The sequence below is a fragment of the Anser cygnoides genome, chromosome 15, assembly GCF_040182565.1.
Source record: "Anser cygnoides isolate HZ-2024a breed goose chromosome 15, Taihu_goose_T2T_genome, whole genome shotgun sequence".
Classification (NCBI taxonomy): domain Eukaryota; kingdom Metazoa; phylum Chordata; class Aves; order Anseriformes; family Anatidae; genus Anser; species Anser cygnoides.
The window spans coordinates 13,295,358-13,312,404 of record NC_089887.1 but is presented as its reverse complement, the minus strand read 5'-3'; positions in this window follow the sequence as shown (position 1 = coordinate 13,312,404).

The following is a 17,047-nucleotide window of genomic DNA, read 5'->3' as shown; positions in this document are numbered from 1 at the left end:
GTGGGTCGCGCCGGCCCTTTTATCTCCACGCCTGAATAAGGGGTTTGTTAGGGGGCAGGATCCCACCGAGCCCCACACCGAGCAATGCTCGGGACCATGCCTTGCAGTCTGTCCCCGGGCGAGAGGCTGACACGACAGACGGGCTCTGCGCCATGCCCAGGAGCTCAGCAGCAGCTCCGAGGTGCAGGGACTGGAAGGGTGCAGGAACCCGCTGCCTTGTGCCACCCTCTGCCCGTGGCTGGGTACTGATGTGGGCTGAAGCGAGCCGGGCCGTGCTGGCCATGGGCACCTGGACCAGTGCAGCTCCAACCCCATCCTTAAAGCCTCGTGTGCGGCTTGGCTCCGAGAGGTCAGCACCAGCCCTCCTGGGTGCGAGCCCAGCCTGCCCCAGGAGGGACACGTCCCTGGAGGAGGAGAAGGAGCTCGGTGGCTGCTTTGTGACCTTGGAGGTCCAGCCCCCAGGTCAGCCCTGCTCATGCCTGCTGGCTCAGTTCCACCGCCCCGAGCCACATCACCCTTCCTTCTGCAGGACTCATCATCATCCCCAGCGTGCCCAAAACCTGGGGAGCTCACCGCACTGGGAGCTGGGAACCAGCCTTGTCCAGCCTGCAGATGAAGGCTGCTTCATCCCTGCCCCTACCCCAGCTGTGGGGCTGTGCACTGAGGGGTCCTGGCTGGCAGGGGCTGGAGACGAGCCCAGGAAGGTGACCGCCACCACGGTTTGTGCAGCTCCAGGGCATGCTGGTGCAGCCCAGGGTGTCCCCATTTCCCCTCTTTCTGCTGATGTTTCCTGAGGGCATTGCTGGCAGCTGAGCTCTCCCAGCTCACCCAGTTTACTCCTAAAGACATCAAATCTCCTGGGTGCTGGTGTTGCACCCTGTTTGTCTGCATCCACCTGCGTGTACCAGACCCCCTACGAAATCCTCGCTTTTGGAGTCAGATGGGTACCTGGGTGCTGTTTTGCAGCATGAGGGCAGTAGCCTGAAGAGTTTTGAATGGCTGCATCCTTCAAAGGCCTCAAACCAGCCAAGCTGTGTGGTCCTTGCCTCTCCAGAAATTCCACTCCAGTTTCAGACACATTGCCCGTATCCCAAAAACTTGATGCAACAGTTGAGGCCACCAGTTTCACTTCATGCTGCACGGAAGCAGCAGCTCAGCCCAGCTCGTGGTCTCCAGCACGGCCACCTTCCCCATCACCGGATGGCAAAGGCAGCCACCCTAACCCTTGTTGGCTGGTTCACGGCGGTATCGTGCATCACCCAGCACCTGCAAAGTCCCCGCTGGGAATGAGCTGGCACAGCTGATGGGAAAAGCACCCTGCTTAAAACAAGCAAAGTTGCTTCTCCATCTGCCACTACGTAGCTTGCTGTTAGCAAGAGTATTTGGGCTGGACAGATGAATGGGAGAAAGCACAGGATTAAGGCAGCAGCTTTGCTTCTCAGCCAGATCCAGGCCTCTCTGAGATGCTGCACCATGGCAGGGTGGGAGTGACGGCGAGCCCATGGTGACTTGCTGTCCCCAGCACAAAGGCTCAGCGGGGCTCTGTGTAGGTTTTGTGGTGGCTTTTACGGGCCTGGCAGGGCTCAGGACCCTGAAGATGTGGAGCAAGTCTACCTCCAGGAGGGCCTGGTGTGGTTGAAAGGCAGATCTCCCCAAACCCAAACCTTCCGCATGGATGGCTGGAAGGAGTCCTGAGGTCCTGGGCACCCCAAGGTGCACTTTCAAGGCTATGGCTGCGAATGCACCCCTCACACCACCCAGGTCCAGACACTGCCCGGTGGCCTCTCCCCACGGCATGCACACTGGGCATCGTCCAGCCCCGTGCCCACCACCTCTGCATGCAGCCCTGGGGCTCCCGGGGCTCGCAGCAGGGACAGGAGCAGGAACGGGGCTGGTGGTACCGGGTGCCAGGAGCAGGACCGGGGCTGGTGGCACCAGGTCCCCGCTGGCCACCCCGGCGCGGGGCCGCAGGAGCAGCGAGCGCCGAGCACCAGCCTCGCTGCTGCCTGGGAGGGAGCCGCCGCAGTCAGAAGCGGCCAGGGCGAAGCAGCTCAGGCAGCACAAATCGACTGTGACAGCCCCAGAAAGGCTGAGCCCGGGGGTGCGGAAAAATACAAGTTAGTTTCCTTTTCCTTACCATATGCTCCCCTTCAGCTGTGGGCGGCACGGTAATTACTGCCATCCACCATGCTGGTCTGCCTTGTCACACAGCCTGCCGGCTGCTCCGCACGCAGCCAGCGCTCGGCGTGGCTCCGTGTCCCCCCCTGCAGAGCCCGCTCACGCTGGGGAGTGGGATTTGGGTGCTCGGACCCAATTTTGGTCATTTTCGGCACGTGGGGGGCGTCAGCCTGGAGGCAGAAGGGCTGGCAGCAAGCTGCGGACCCCGCTTCCCCCAGCGGCATCTCCCAAGGGCCACGTGCCACCCTGCTGCTCACTTTGCATGGGTGCTGCTTCTTCGTCTCCAGCTGGATGGCAACACCTCTGCCCCCCTCAGCCCAGGAATCAGAGAATTGCAGGGTTTGGGTCGGAGGGGACCTTGGTGCCTACCTGGTTCTGACCCCTGCTGTGGGCACGACCCCTGCCCCAGCCCAGGCTGCCCAAGGCCCTGTCCAGCCTTGGGCACTGCCAGGTTTGGGGCAGCCACAGCTCTGCCAGGAGGCAGCTCGTGCGGGTGCAGGAGCACCGAGGGACCTGCAGTCTCCCCGCGTGCACCCCTCTGCCTGTGCTGCCCGAGCATCCAGCCCCTGCCTCAGTTTCCCCATCATATCCAATCGCTCCCATGGCCTCAGTGGCATGTGATATGGTTTAGTGGAGGACTTGTTAGTGTTAGGTCAGAGGTTGGACTAGGCGATCTTGGAGGTCTCTTCCAACCTAGATGATTCTGTGATTCTGTGATTCTGTGATCCCACCGGCCTGGGGAGGTGGAATGCGGAGGGGACAGCTGCAGCTGAACTGCTGGAAGAAGCAACAGCTGAGGAATTATCCAGATTTGGGTGACTTTCCTGGGATGTCCTCAGAGGCTGGGATGCAGAGGGGTGGGTGGGACATCCTTCCCCAGCCCTGCCGCATGGCGCACCCGTGGCAAAGCCAAACGTAGGAGATCTGCAGCCCCTCAGGCTCGGCCACAACTCGAGGAAGGAGAACGTCCCGCACGCCCAGCAAGGTCCTCGCCTCCCCTTCAGCATCTCCAAAGGGAAAACATCCCTCACCCGCGCCTCCTCCTCCTCCACCCCGCGCCTGGGGGTGCCAGCACCCGGCGGTGACCGCAGGGCCGCGGCTCTGCCCAGCCGCCCCAGTGAATCACCGGCTCCTCGAAGCCCTTGTGCAGCGCAGGGCCTTCACCGAGCCGCGGTGCGGGGCTGACGCTGATGCGATGTGACAGCCGCCCCGCGCACCTCCCCAGCCGTGGCCGCTTGGGGCCGGGCCCAGCGCCTCGCCAGTGCCACCGAGCGGGTGGGGGGCACCCACCCGTGGGGACGGGGGGTTGGGGAATCCTCCACCAGCACCCGAGTGACCCCTGACGTCACGGGAAGGCGGTTTCATGGCTGTCGATCGCACGGAAAATCGCGTGTTTGGCCCCAGAGCCCTCCTCTTCCTCCCCCCCGGCCGCCTGTCCTATTTTGAAGGGCTCATTTTCTCAGCGCTAATGAAAGCGACAGCCGTGCAGGGCTGGTATTTGGGGTTATCAGTGAGAATATTAATGGCTGGCACTCGGAGTTAACTCTTTGAGTCCAGCCAGAGGCCACAGCAGGGCTGCACCACTCAGCCGTGATGGAGCTGGGTCTCCCCAGCACCATGCCAGGGGCTGGGATGGTGGCCGCATCTCCGGGAGGTTTAATTGCCAATTTTCCACCTGGAGGGAGGCTGCTGACCCAGCTGCCTCCTGTTGAGGAGGCCAGGAAGCAGGGAGCTGGAGGCTGCAGGGTGAGTGGCGGCTGCAGCAGCCAGGCAAGGGCTGGGGCAGTGGGGGAGGACAGGACCCCCCGGGTGGGACCCCAGAGACATCAGCCAGGAAGCCTGAGCATGTTCTTGGAGTCCATGGTTGACTGGGACACAGAGATCCCCACGATGGCTTTGGGAACTTCTGTGTGCTGCTGTGGGACAACCTCCGAGTCCCTCCTACGACACCCATTTCCGTCCCTCCTTGGCTCTGCTGTTGCCATCTCATCTGGTGTCACATAGCCTGGGACACTTCGATGCACCGAGAGCAGCGTGGGCAGCAGGGCACGGAGGGGATTGTGCCCCTCTGCTCTGCTCTTGTGAGACCCCACCTGGAGCCCTGCGCTCAGCTCTGGGCCCCAACACAAGACGGACACGGACCTGTTAGAGAAAGTCCAGAGGAGGCCACGGAGATGATCGGAGGGCTGGAGCACCTCTGCTGTGGAGCCAGGCTGAGGGAGTTGGGGGTGTTCGGCCTGGAGAGGAGAAGGCTCCAGGAGACCTCCCAGCGGCCTGCCAGCGCCTGAAGGGGGATACAGGAAAGCTGGGGAGGGACTGTCAGGCGAGGTAGTGATAGGGCAAGGGGAAATGGATTTAAACTAAAAGAGGGTGGGTTTATATTAGATATGAGGAAGACATTCTTTCCTATGAGCGTGGTGAGGCACTGGCACAGGCTGCCCAGAGAGGCTGTGGATGTCCCATCCCTGGCTGTGTTCAAGGCCAGGCTGGATGGGGCTTTGAGCAACCTGGGCTGGGGGAGATGTCCTTGCCCATGGCAGGGGGTTGGAATTAAATGACTTTTAAGGTTCCTTTCAACCCAAACCACTCTGCGATTCTCTGATTCTCTAATAACGCCAATGGAGCAGCCCATGTGCAGTCAGCCAGCCACCGGTGCCAAGGGAGACATCAGTGTCCCTTCTGGTCACTGGTCCCATTGGGAACGGGCTTGTCACAGTGGTGAGAGGGGGCTTGTGGTGGTCTCCCCGCAGCGCCCAGCCTGCAGAGGACACCCACTCATGATGCCGCTCGGGGAGAGCACGTCTCCCCAGCCACGTCTCAGGGTACCCCTGCAAAAGGAGAGGGGAAGGGGAGGTGGGCTGCACCCAGAGACACCCGGCAGCACTTACAGCAGCTCCTCGGGAGACCTGGGACCGGGGTAAACAGGCTGGAGAAGACACGGGCCGCGGCTTGGTGTAGGCACCTGCCCAAGCTCTGTGTGTGCGAGCGCTCACGTGCTGGTTTCTTGGTTCTGCCACCACTTGTGCTGGTGTAGGGCAGTGACACTGCTGAACGCAAAGCAGCACAGCATCGTGCTGAAGGGAGGATCGTGTTCACCAGAGGAAGAACAAGTCACCACCAGTCTTCAGCTAGGACATGAGGCTTTTTGGCAGGGGCCCCGCGTGTTCGGGAGCTGACTGTCCGTCTCTAAAGCCCCCTCTAATTGGATGCATTTAAAGATGCCTCCCGAGCTGTCTTTGTCTCCTTGCGGCCAGCAGGACACACGTCCCTAAAATGACACCAGCTAATTAAGGCCGTGGAAGCCCAAGAACTCTTCTGTGCCTTGTTTGTTATCTGAGAGCCTGAGGCAACACTGAGGCCAACAGGACCCTGACAGGCAGCTGGGGAAACCTGGTAATGACACGGCCACCAAACCAGTCAGGAGAAAGAGGCAGAAGAATACAGAAATCAGCAACGACAATAACAACCAGCCACTCTAACGGTGCCGAGGCTCCTACCGCGCCTTGGAGAGATGGGATCAGTGAACCAGAGAGCTTCATCCCTGCTCCTCACCTTTTTCCAGGCACCTCCAGGCTAAAAGTGTTGGGGGGTGGGGGCGGGAATGGGAGGGCACTGGGGATGGAGCCTGCAGTGTGGAGGCCAGGAGATGAGTTCCTTACCGGCTCTTTTCATGCCTGTTAGGAAAACACAGCAGCACCTTTCTGGTTTGGCTGGGGACCTGTCCCGTCACCAGATGCCTGGCCTGGGAGGCTGTTCTGCCTTCAGAAGCCACAGCCCAGGGCAGGAGGTGTGTGCTTAGTACACACATATGCAAGGCTGGGCCTGGGAGAACGGTTCAGAAGAGGATATCATCTTCTTCCCCTCCCTGGAACATCTCACCCCTGCCATCTGTGATTGCCTTCTGAGAAGCTCCTCCTCCTGAAGCATCCCTGGGCCCAGTCCCCATCTGCCCCGGCCTGCACTGTCTGCCCAGCCCCAGGAGCTGCCATTGCACCTCTCAGTGTTGTGGAGCGCGCAGATAGACGCGGGTTGGCATCAGCTGCTCTTTGCAGAGCCCACACTGCTGGGGGTCCCGTGTCCACGGACAAGGAAGAAGGCATCTGAAGCCCATGGGTACCAAAGGCCGTGCCCTAGCTCCTGGCCTGCAACAACCACTGTCACCCCCGGCACCTGGTGTGCCCGCCCTGCTGGCCCTTGTTAACGCACTCTCTCCAACCCCAGCATGACGGGTTTGGGCTTTCTGAAAAGGTTTCTCAAGTTGCATCTCACAGTCAAGAGGTGCTTCTCCTGGATCTGTCCCTGGATGGTCCTGCAGAGACATCCAGGATGACGAGGGCAGGAGTGTGTCATTCCTGCTCTGATCACCTAAACTGAGCACTTCGGGTCTCATCTGAGCAGAGGTTGGATGTGGCGCTAGATGAGGTGGTGCCTGTTGCTATCACGGGTGCTGTCTGCCTGGAACAAAAGTACCTGGTGAGCTCCTTGGGTGACAAGGCAGCTTGGTGCCCAGAGGTGTGGAGGAGGGACTTTGCTGTCAGTCTTACCCGTTGCAGCAGGGGCTGAGCTCGCTTGCCAGCATTTCCCCTGTTTTCAGCCAGCGTGAGGAGCATCCTGGCACTCAGGGCTGCTTCCAAGAACTGTTTCCAGCGATGGCTTTCTGGCCTGAATTGTCATCTGAACCCGTGGAGGGGTGGAGGGGAGGGGCCGTTAGATTCAGTGCCGGCCAGGTCAAGGTGCTCGAAACGCCCAGCTCATGGGCACTCTGCAGCTGGATCAGTCCCACGGGGGTGTCACACGGGGCTGGGCTGCTCCGAGCAGTCACAGCAGGCAGCGCTCTGCAGGGCACCAGGGGCTGCAGAGACCTGATCTGCCATAGATCAGTCCATTGATTTATAATAAATAAAAAATAAAAATCAATTTTGGTTTTTAATCTTTTTTTTTTTTTTTTTTCCCTAGCAAGTGGGGTGAAAATGGTGTGCGCAGGAAAAGCAGATAATGAAGGGTCACTGCTGGAACACGGTGCTGTCCCAGCCCTGCGTGTGAGCACCGTGCTCCTGGAGATGCTCTGGGGAGAGTAGCACAGAGCCTGCAGCTCGCCGAGGGACCAGGTGACACTTTGCTTTTCTCCCTCCAGTGACTTACGATTGTCTGAGCAGCCAAAGCCTGGAGTTTACATTATATGACAGGACAAAAATGTCCTATGGGCAAGGATCTAGGAAATCACACAAATAGCAATTTACTAATTTCATGCTGCCCATAGAAATGCTGAAGGCCTGGGGGTCTGGGAATGGGACGTCAAGCTTTTCTCATTTTGGGCAATTAGTTTCAATCCAGCCTTTCTAATGGGTGAAAATCCTTCCTCGCCTGAAGGCGTTTCAGTATCCTACAGGAAAAGGGCCAGGGTATCTGTGTCATCAGGTCTATGGATCACCAAACCCATCTCTATGAGTTGGGCTGCTATGGGCCAGCTCAACAGGGTTTCACCCTTTAAGCCAGCGAAATGATTCGTGAAGATGGGGCAGGTGGACAATGGTATAGAGAAACCTCCAAAGTTTCCATGGAAATCATGGTTCTAAGTGAGATTACAAAGGATGTTCATGGGCTGCAGGGACCATACAAGCAATTTCCATCCAGGCTGGGCCAGGCACAGCCAGAAACCACAGCCCAGCCAGCAACCAAAGCGATTCACCCAAATAAATGAGGATGTTTCTGTGCCAGGCTGGTGTCCCCTGCTCTGGGGCTGGCGAGGGTTGAACATTTGCCTGAGTGAAGACACAACAAAGACTCTAGGATCCTCAGAAAACATTTGGAAGTCTTCCCAGGGGCTGTCTGACATGTGTGTGACCTGGGATTTCGGCCTGAGCTGCCAGGGAATTGTCCCCGTGTGAGGCTGAGGGCAGACCTCGGGAGAGACAGTTCTTCCTGGGGGAGCAGGGGCTTGTACGGAGGAGGGATGGGGGCACTTTCCTTCCATTGACTCAACCCCTCCTGGAGCAGCAACTCTTGTTCCTCTCCTCCAAATCCCATCAGAAAAGGCTCTATAGGGCACTCCCTGCCCCATACCCCCATCAACCAAATCCAAGAGCATTCGTGCTTCGTGGTTGCAGTTTCGCTCTGCTGGCTCCTCCAAGCATTTTTCCTGTGGCTTTTGCCAATAGGAAGGTCACGCTGCAAGGAGGCTGTGGGTGACCCTGGCAGCCCCACAGTGTCAGTGCCGCCACCCGGAGCTGCAATGTGCCGCACGGGGGTGTCCTGGCCACGGACAGCCCTGACCTGCAGCCTCCCCATCTGCCCTACTGCTCCTGTGAGCCCTGGCATCTCCTCCCAGGGCAAGGCAGGGCTCAGTGTGAGGGTTCCCCCCCACATCTCCTGTCCAAACCCAGCTCCAGCTTGCAGCTGCTCCCATCTGGTGCTTTCTCCACACATTTGCTATGGCAGCTACTGAAACAAACCCCACATTGTCACTGAGCTGAGGGCAACATCTCAGCCCCCTGTGTTTGATTTCTTTGTCTTTGCTTTGTGTGGATTACCAGCAGTCTGAGCCTTGCCTTTAGCTAATGAGTTTGGCAGCATGATTGTCTTGTTACAGCTGGAAGCGCCTTCTCTTCTGGAGCACTTGCCCTGTGCAGAGCAGGTTTGGGTGAGAAGCAAGCGAAACGGTGTGCGTGTGCCTCACGGTGGTGGGACACCTGGAGGGTTTTGCTTCAAAGGCTTCAAGGAGCCCAGCTTTCCAGAAGAGACCCAGGCAGGCTACGTGGTTCTGTGGCTGGCAGCAGCGTGGGAACACCCAGCCAAGTGACAGCCCTCGGGGTAAAACTCACCCAAACAAAATCAGAGCCCAGCCCCGGCTCTTGGGACAAAAGGCTGGTCTGACGGCCTCCTCCAGAAAGTCCCGGTGGCCTCTCCAAGCTGCACCCAGACCATTGCAGAGGACAACCCAACCCAGGTGCCCCAAAGCCCCCCCTTGCACCATCCCCATTCCTTTTCAGCAGCTCCCGTCTCGGTGCTCGTCTGCCTTCCCCACTGCTGCCCCACACTCTGCAGACATCGGGGCATCCGGGCGGCCTGAGCCCTGTCCCCGTGCGTGGCAGGGAGCCAGCGCTGTCCCCTCCGTCCCTGCCCCAGGAGCATCCTGCCTGCTCCCCGCACCACCCCATCCCCACGTCCCCGCTGGCACGGGCGCCGCCGCCGCCGTCAGCCCCGGCCGTGCTGATGGGCCCTGACAGCGCTGCTCGTTTTCGCACCGGCGGCCGGCCGCCCGCGGGAGCGGCACCGCACCGAGCAGCTGTTCCCCATCACATCGCGTTGCGCCTCGCGGAGCTGGCAGCGGGTGCACCACGTCGGAGCTGCCCTGCTCCTGTGGGATGGAGCCGCAGGAAGGCTTCCCTTCCCGGCCGGGTCCTCAACAGGAGGAAATCGGGCAGGCGGTGCAGGGCCCACAGCCCGCGGGCTGCGCAGAGGCACGGACACGCTACGCATGCTGCTTGGCTCCCTCGTTCTCGGTGCCTTCCTTCGGCAGCAGCGCTTCCCGTCCCTCACTGCAAGGGAAGGCCGGCGCTCGGTACTCCTTATCCATTTTTAAAGAGCGAGCCTCATAAATACTTTGTAAAGCACCTTCTAGCCAGCGTGGATTTTTTTGATTATTTTGTTCTTCCCCGGCTCCTTGGAAGGGATGTTCGCTCTTCTTCGCCTTTCTGGGCTGCAGCTCTCGCAGCTATCTTGCATGAGCTCTCTACTTTGAAGGCCGGCTCGCTGCCTCCAGTGCTCAAGCTGAGCTCTGTGCATGGTCGTGGGGAAAAAAACACCAAGAGCAGAGCTGGAGCTGGGGACCCAGCCCCAGGACACGGCCACAGCTCCTCTCCTGTGGTCCAGTGAAAGGGTTGGGTGCCCCAAGGGTGGGTCACTGCTCCGGTGCTCCCCAGCTGCCCCCAGACCCTGCCAAGGCCTGAGGGGACATGGGAGGGCTGAACAGGAGCATCGTCCCCCTGGCGGGTCACAGAGAAGGAGGAGAGCACAGCTCTCTGCTCCCTGCACCCTTCCCAGATGTCTTGGGGTTTGTTTCCACGACCAGTTTAAAAGGAAGATGAGTGGTGGACCAGGAGAAGACAGGCCGGGAAGATGATTCCCTGCCTGGGAGAAGTTCCCAAGCTGGGGTTTGGCTGGTTCGATGTGCAACAGGTTATTCTCCTCTTTCCCTCTTTTCTGAACCAATTTGTTGCATGGTACCAGATCGGGCACTTCCCAAGCAGCCTGCCACAGCGCTATTCCTATCACCAGCCAAACCTTCAGTCCTCTCCAAAAATGTGTCAGGTTAGCCGAAGGAAGTCTGTTCTCCCCAGATCGTGTCAACAGGCCTGGACTCATCTTCAGTTCCTTGCTGCCCAGCTCCAGCAGCCCTCGACTCCGCCAGGTTTTGGTGCCAGAGGAGCAACCCAGCAGCTCCCAGCTCCTGCTTGCCTCCCGGCCCTTCTTCCAGCTCGAACCGGGCTCCGTGGCTTCAGCTGGCTGCTGTAAAGGGGCAAAGGCCAAGTCCTCTAGCTTCCCAAGTTCTTGGTCACATTTCAACCAATTTGGACAAAATAGTCAGTCTCAAAAGCGGGAACAGGTTTTGTGAAGCTTCTTGGCTTAACCAGAGGGAAAGACCCAAAGAGCTGCCCTGCATTCCCCAAGAAATGCTGCACCGGTGTGCTGGGGGACCGCCAGCCAGCCCCCACCAAGGAGGAGGTGACGGGGACAGGGAGGTCCTGCTGAGAGCTGGGGCCAGTGGAAGGTTTGGGGCTGGAGGGAATGGGATAGAGAATCCTGGGGGCATGGAGGGAAAGCGAGGTGGGGTGGGACACGCACCCAGGGAGTGCCCCAGGAGCTTGTGCTGCAACTTTTTCCCTACATTACAGCCACCTCCACCAGCCTCTAAGCCGGGTTGCTTCTCCCTACCCCTATGGTAAAAGCCTCCCATGCAGTTTGTAGGGGCTCTTCCCGTTTCTCTGCTTCTCGTTTGTTTTTCCAATGACTTTTCAGCTGCAAGAGTCTCTCCCGCTTGCAGCCCCTTGGTCCAGCCTCACTGTGCTGGCTTGCCCCCCCCCCCCCCCCCTAGCCCCACGAGGACTTTCCCAGAAGTGAAAGGGTCGGCTCCTGCGCCTTTTCCTTGTGGCTTTCTCCCTGCCTCGGTGTTAATGGCTCTTGAAGGCAGCCCGAGCCCATAAGGCAGCGCAGAGTAACCTGTGCATCGAGCGGACACCCTTGCCCCCGGGCAGCACCCGCGTGCGTGCGGCAGCGGCTCTGCTGCTGTCACTGCGAGGCAGCGCGCGGGGCTGGCCCGGTGACACAGGCTGCTGGTGGCAGCGTCAGCCCTCCACCAGGTGAGCTGGGGAGGACGGGCTGTGCTGTGGGCACGCAGGGCTCCAGGCTGGGGCTTTCCTCCCGCCTGGCTGCCCACCTGCCGTGCCTTTCCTTGGGTTTGGGGGTGCTGGCTGCAGAGCCTGCACCCGGCCGCTGTGTGCTGGTCAGCCCCAGAAAACTGAGTGTGGGGCAAAAAAATTTAGGAGCAAGGGGAGCACACGCAAGCAGCAGGCGAAAGGAGATGCGGCAGAGCTTCCTGATCAGGCTGGAACATCTCCCTCCAGCTCTGGAAGGGGAAGTTTCCCTTCTGCTCCGTCAGGTTTGGGACTGGCGAGGAGATCCCTGGGAGAAGGGGCTGGAAATGAGCACTTGGAATAGTGCACTTGTGCGTGGCTCTAGGATCCGGCCAGGTTGTCCCCTAGGAAGGGCACTTTGAAAAGAAGAGTGGCGAGACCCCAGCTGAGTCCCTCTTTAGGAAGCTGAGCTGTGTGAGATCAACACCCCCAGTGTGGGAACCAGAGCAAAAGGAGGCTCGGTTCTGATTGAAGCCTGGGTATTCACCCCCAGGGCTAAGGACAAGCATCTTTCCCAAAAGTACGGAAAGGACCAAGAGGCAGGAGTGCATCCATGGGCACTGTGCTCGCACCCGCGGGCGCAGAGCCAGGCGGTGTGACCGAGTGTGGTGTCCCCACGGCTGGTCCCAGCCACAACAACCAGCGTGGCCAGCGTGCATGGACAACCGTATGCACAGACTGTAAGGAATCTAACTCCCACCCCCAGAAATGAAATTGGGTAACTGCCATCTTTGAAGATGTAGGAAAAATAAAGAAAGAGAGAGAGAGAGAGAGAAAGAGAGAAAGAGAGAAGGAGAGAGAAAGAGAGAGAAAGAAAGAAAGAAAAAAGAAAAGAAAGAAAGAAAGAAAGAAAGAAAGAAAGAAAGAAAGAGAGAGAGAGAAAGAAAAGAAAGAAAGAAAGAAAGAAAAAGAAAAAAAGAAAAAGAAAAATGGAAAGGGAGAAAGAAAGAAAGGGAAAGGGAAAGGGAAAGGGAAAGGGAAAGGGAAAGGGAAAGGGAAAGGGAAAGGGAAAGGGAAAGGGAAAGGGAAAGGGAAAGGGAAAGGGAAAGGGAAAGGGAAAGGGAAAGGGAAAGGGAAAGGGAAAGGGAAAGGGAAAGGGAAAGGGAAAGGGAAAGGGAAAGGGAAAGGGAAAGGGAAAGGGAAAGAGACAGGAGAGTGAGGCAGGTCCATCCTGCCTCCTGCTGACCCTGGCTCTTGGGCTGAGCTCCAGCCCCTGCCCCTTCCAGGCACTGGGGTGCCAGAGGAGTCCCTGTCCTGCAGGGACACAGGGTTGGCCCCGCGGTGTCCTGCGGGCTGAGGCTCCATCTCTCCCGGCTGCCAAGAAAATAGCCAAGCCACCCAGCAGAGACCAAAGCTCAGTCCTGGGAGAGTTTTACAGAGAAAGGAAGAACAAACAGTTAAAAGACCTGCCAAGAGGAGCGTTATTTATATGCAAGTCACGTGCCCCTGTGAAACTCTGCCAGTGAAAGACCTGTGGCAACCAGGACATCTGTGAAAGGGTTTAACAACGATGAACCAGAAGATTATGTAGGCAAAAACGCTTCAGATCTCCCTATCCAGCCCCACCTTTTGGAAGACGGTGCGGGCGGCCAGGCAGCCACGTGAGACGAGCTGGGAAGGCGCAGGGTGGCTGCGTGCGGCACCTCTCACGGCTCCCCCGCTCCTGGTGGGCTCCAAGAACTCAGCCCCTGAACAGAAATACAAACCCAGCAGTTCCTCTCTCCGAGTCACTGGGCATGCCTGCACCCACGCTGCTGACCTGCTTGCCGGGCAGGTGCCTATTCTTCGCGGCCCAGATTTGACAATGAAATAACTCTGGCCACTTGTATTGGAGGTACGTACAAGATAGAGCAGCTTCAGGCAATCAGAGTGAAGATTTCAGCTTTCAGTTTTACACTACCCAGATCATTAGCTGCACCTTCTTTGCTCAATTTTGGTGTCCAAGAGATGTTTGATTAGAGCAGCTCTCACTTCATTGATTTGAGGGGCACCCTTCCTCTTCAGTGCTGCTGCGCTGGCCTCATCCTTCCGCTCTGTTCTTCAGGTTAAGATGCCGTTCACTGCTGGTTTGGGAGTCCCTTGAAAATCTGCCCAAGTATTCTGTGACACACCTTTGGGAGCCCACTGAACAGCATCCCGCTGATTCAATCCGGCCCGACTCTCCTGTGTCTTGTCCCTAACGCGATCATTTGTACTTGTTCAAAATGAATGCGGGACGAGGACGAGGCACTCCTGCAGCTGAACGCGGGCCAAGCAGTCAGAGAAGCTGCAGTCTGAGTGGTATGGCTTGTAGGAGAGCTGGGGACCCCAAGTAAATTCAGCACAGGTCAGACAGGAGCCTTATTAATTGCACGAGCTTTCAGGCAGCATCTCCCCTCTGCTGCCCTGTTCTCTGCTCAGGGATCGCAGAGACCCAGCTCATACTGCTTCAGAACAACAACAACAAAATAAATAAAAATAATTAAAATAATCCAATGTTAATGAAGCTAGGCGTCCATCCCTGGGAGGGATGGACTCCAGACTTCCAAACTACCATGTATATGTTATCGAGGCCAGGTATTTGTCCCTGGCGGGGCAAGCACTGAGCTCCGTGACGACCCGGAGATGGCCATGGTGGAACCCGGAGCAGTGGGGCACCCGCTGTTATCTGAACTGCTCAGAAGTGAGCAGTTGGAAACTCTCACAGACTGCTTTTAGTTGAAAGCAACATTCTTTTAGTCAGAGTAAACTTCTTGCCAGACCTCTCAAATCTTAAATATTATTAATTTTACCACCTCAGGAAGAAGTCGTTTGTTTAAAGGCTGATTCCCGATGCTGTGTTTGCTTGTGACATCTTACTCTAGGACTATATTTGGTCCTGATCTCACCTTCCAACATTTCCTTGGATAATTTTTAATTCACAGCTTTCTTTAACTAATCTGCCCCGATTTCCAACTGTCCCTCGTTGACTGCTAAATAAGAAATACAGAATTAGCCTTCCTGTAGATTGTTTCGCTTTTTCAATTCATTTGTCCCCTCCATTCTTAATGAGAGACTCACGTCTGCTGGGAACCCCCTGTTCTGTAGCTCAGTCACTGAACTGACCCAGGCACCTTTTAGCGCAATTCTCCTTCCAACCAGCCCACGTGTGGGAAAACAGCTGGGAATTATCCAAGCATCTTTGCTGTGCTTTCCCTGCAGAAACCTGTTCCTCTGCCTTTGTCGGCTGACAGGCTCTTGTGTCCTAGGCAAGCGATTATAGCTACGCTGATTGCTCACTTTGGTGTTGAGCGATGTTACAAAAATAAGCAAGACCACAGGGGTTACTGTTCAGATCCACCAGGAGCGTTACGTCACTTATCCCACTATTTCAATCAACATGTAACGAGCTGCTGTGAGCTGCAGTTTTCAGCATCTTGTGCGACTTTGTGCAAACCTCTGAGCTCACCCATCCTTGGCAGTGCTCGTCCCCGAGCGCTGCCACGCGGGACCTGCCGAGTGGGAAATGTCACTGCCTGCACCTCGGGGCTTTCTCGCCAGCTCCGAGATGTAAGGGAGATGTCCAGCTCCTTCCAACTGGTGCCAGGGATTTCACGCCTCTTTAGTTGGAAAGTTTTCCTTGAAACTCCAGTGAATTTAGAGGAAAAATGCGCTTTTGTTTGCTGCAGTTCCTGGCTCCTGACGTTGAATGTCTGAAAGTGCTGGAGAGCATAGGAAGTGCCTTGTGGTCACTGGGACAACACTTGGAGCACAGGACGTCTCCCTGGATTTCCAGAAGTCTGCACCAAGTTTGGGGCCTGGGATGGGAAACTGGTGCAACTACAGCAGCAGACACAGAACCTGATCTCCTACACACCCTTCTTCTAATTCTGTCCTCCTACCTCCACCAGAAAGTGGTAGGTCTTCTGCCCCCCTACACCTAGTTTTTGTCCAGAAATGAAGACTGGCCTTTAAACTACAGGGGAGCTCATTTTGTTGCTAATCTGTAAGGCTAGGATGGTGACAAGACAGGTTTCTGCTGGGGAGGCTATGACCAGTGGCCCGGGATTTCCAGTGCCTTGGTTTCTGGGATCACACGCATAATATCCCAAGGAGCTTGCTGGTAGGAAGACATGATTTACTTGGTAGCTCTCCAAAGTTGGTACAATAATCCCAAGGTCGGTTTGTGCCCATGGTAAATTTGCGTTAGGGGATCTCAATAGGTTTTACTGAAAAAGCATCAGAGCTGCATGAGAAGTGAGCTGGGCTGATCTTCCCAGCAGCACCTACAGAGCGAAGGGTCCATAGGTGCCAAGTTTCTTCCGTTCCAAGGAATTACCTCTCCAAGAAAGACTGAACTGGATGAGTGGAGAAAGTAAAGGGAAGCTGTGACTTCTTTCTGCTAACCGTACCGTTCCTGCTCCAGAGGGACTGTGAAACAGCAGCAGTTCCCTTGCCTGTGATTTGCCAAGTTCACCCAGGATGAAAAACTCGGCTGGACAGAATGGACAAGAAGGGAAGAGAAGACAAAAGGGGACGATGCTATGTGTGGAAGGAGAAGAGGGAACAGAGTTGCTGTCTCACCATGTCCTCAGTGCCTGCCCCGTTCCTTGGCTGGGGATGACTGCATCCTCTCCCCAGACCTGCACCTTCAGCATGGTCTCAGCAAGTCCATTGTCACTGTGATACCTTTATCGCTAATACCACCTATTGAGACAGCTTTATGGCCTCGTTCACGTCTGTGGAGAGCTTTGAGGTTCTTGGATTGGGAGGGCAAAGGGCTGTTATTTACTGGGCACCTCCATGGAGCAGTGGAGGTGCCCGTTGCACAGCAGCCCCTTGCCTCTGTCTTCCAAGACCACTTGGGACCCTTGGCCTTGCTGAGCTGCACGTTGCCGGCCTTCACCCCTGTTGCTGCTGCTTTCTTCCCCTCTCCCTCGCTCTCACTCCCCCTTTCTCTCTCTCCTCCTCCTCTCCCCGGCTCCGTAGCAGTTTCCTCGGGAGTGTTCAGCTAGCTGACACATTTGCCACAGATGGATGGTGCACACGGAGACAGCTGTCACTCCCGATTTGTGGTCTGCTGCGTGACAGCGGGACTGATGCCTTCTGAAAGGCCGTCTCGCGGAGCACATGCACTCTGACATTCTTCGAGATGAGCCCTACAGACACCTCTCAGTGGACCTCGGGAGAAGCTGGCAAGCTCACCCATCCCGCTCCCCCCCCCCCGAAGCAGCCTGCAGGCTGGAAGAAAGCAAGCACGCCGGTGTGCGCGCACACGCTCGCACACACACACACACACACACGGCCAGGCTCCTCGGGTAGTTGTGTGCCACCGCTGGCCTGCCAGGTCCCAGCCCGGCTGTTTGCTCCTGGTGCTGGCGTATGAAGTGAGGCAGGCTGAGATTTGCAAGAGGGAAAGGTCACCAGCGGAGTTGCTCTGTTCCCTTTTTCCTCCTTTTTAATTGCAGGAGGGAGGGACGTGGGCTCCAGTTTTGTTC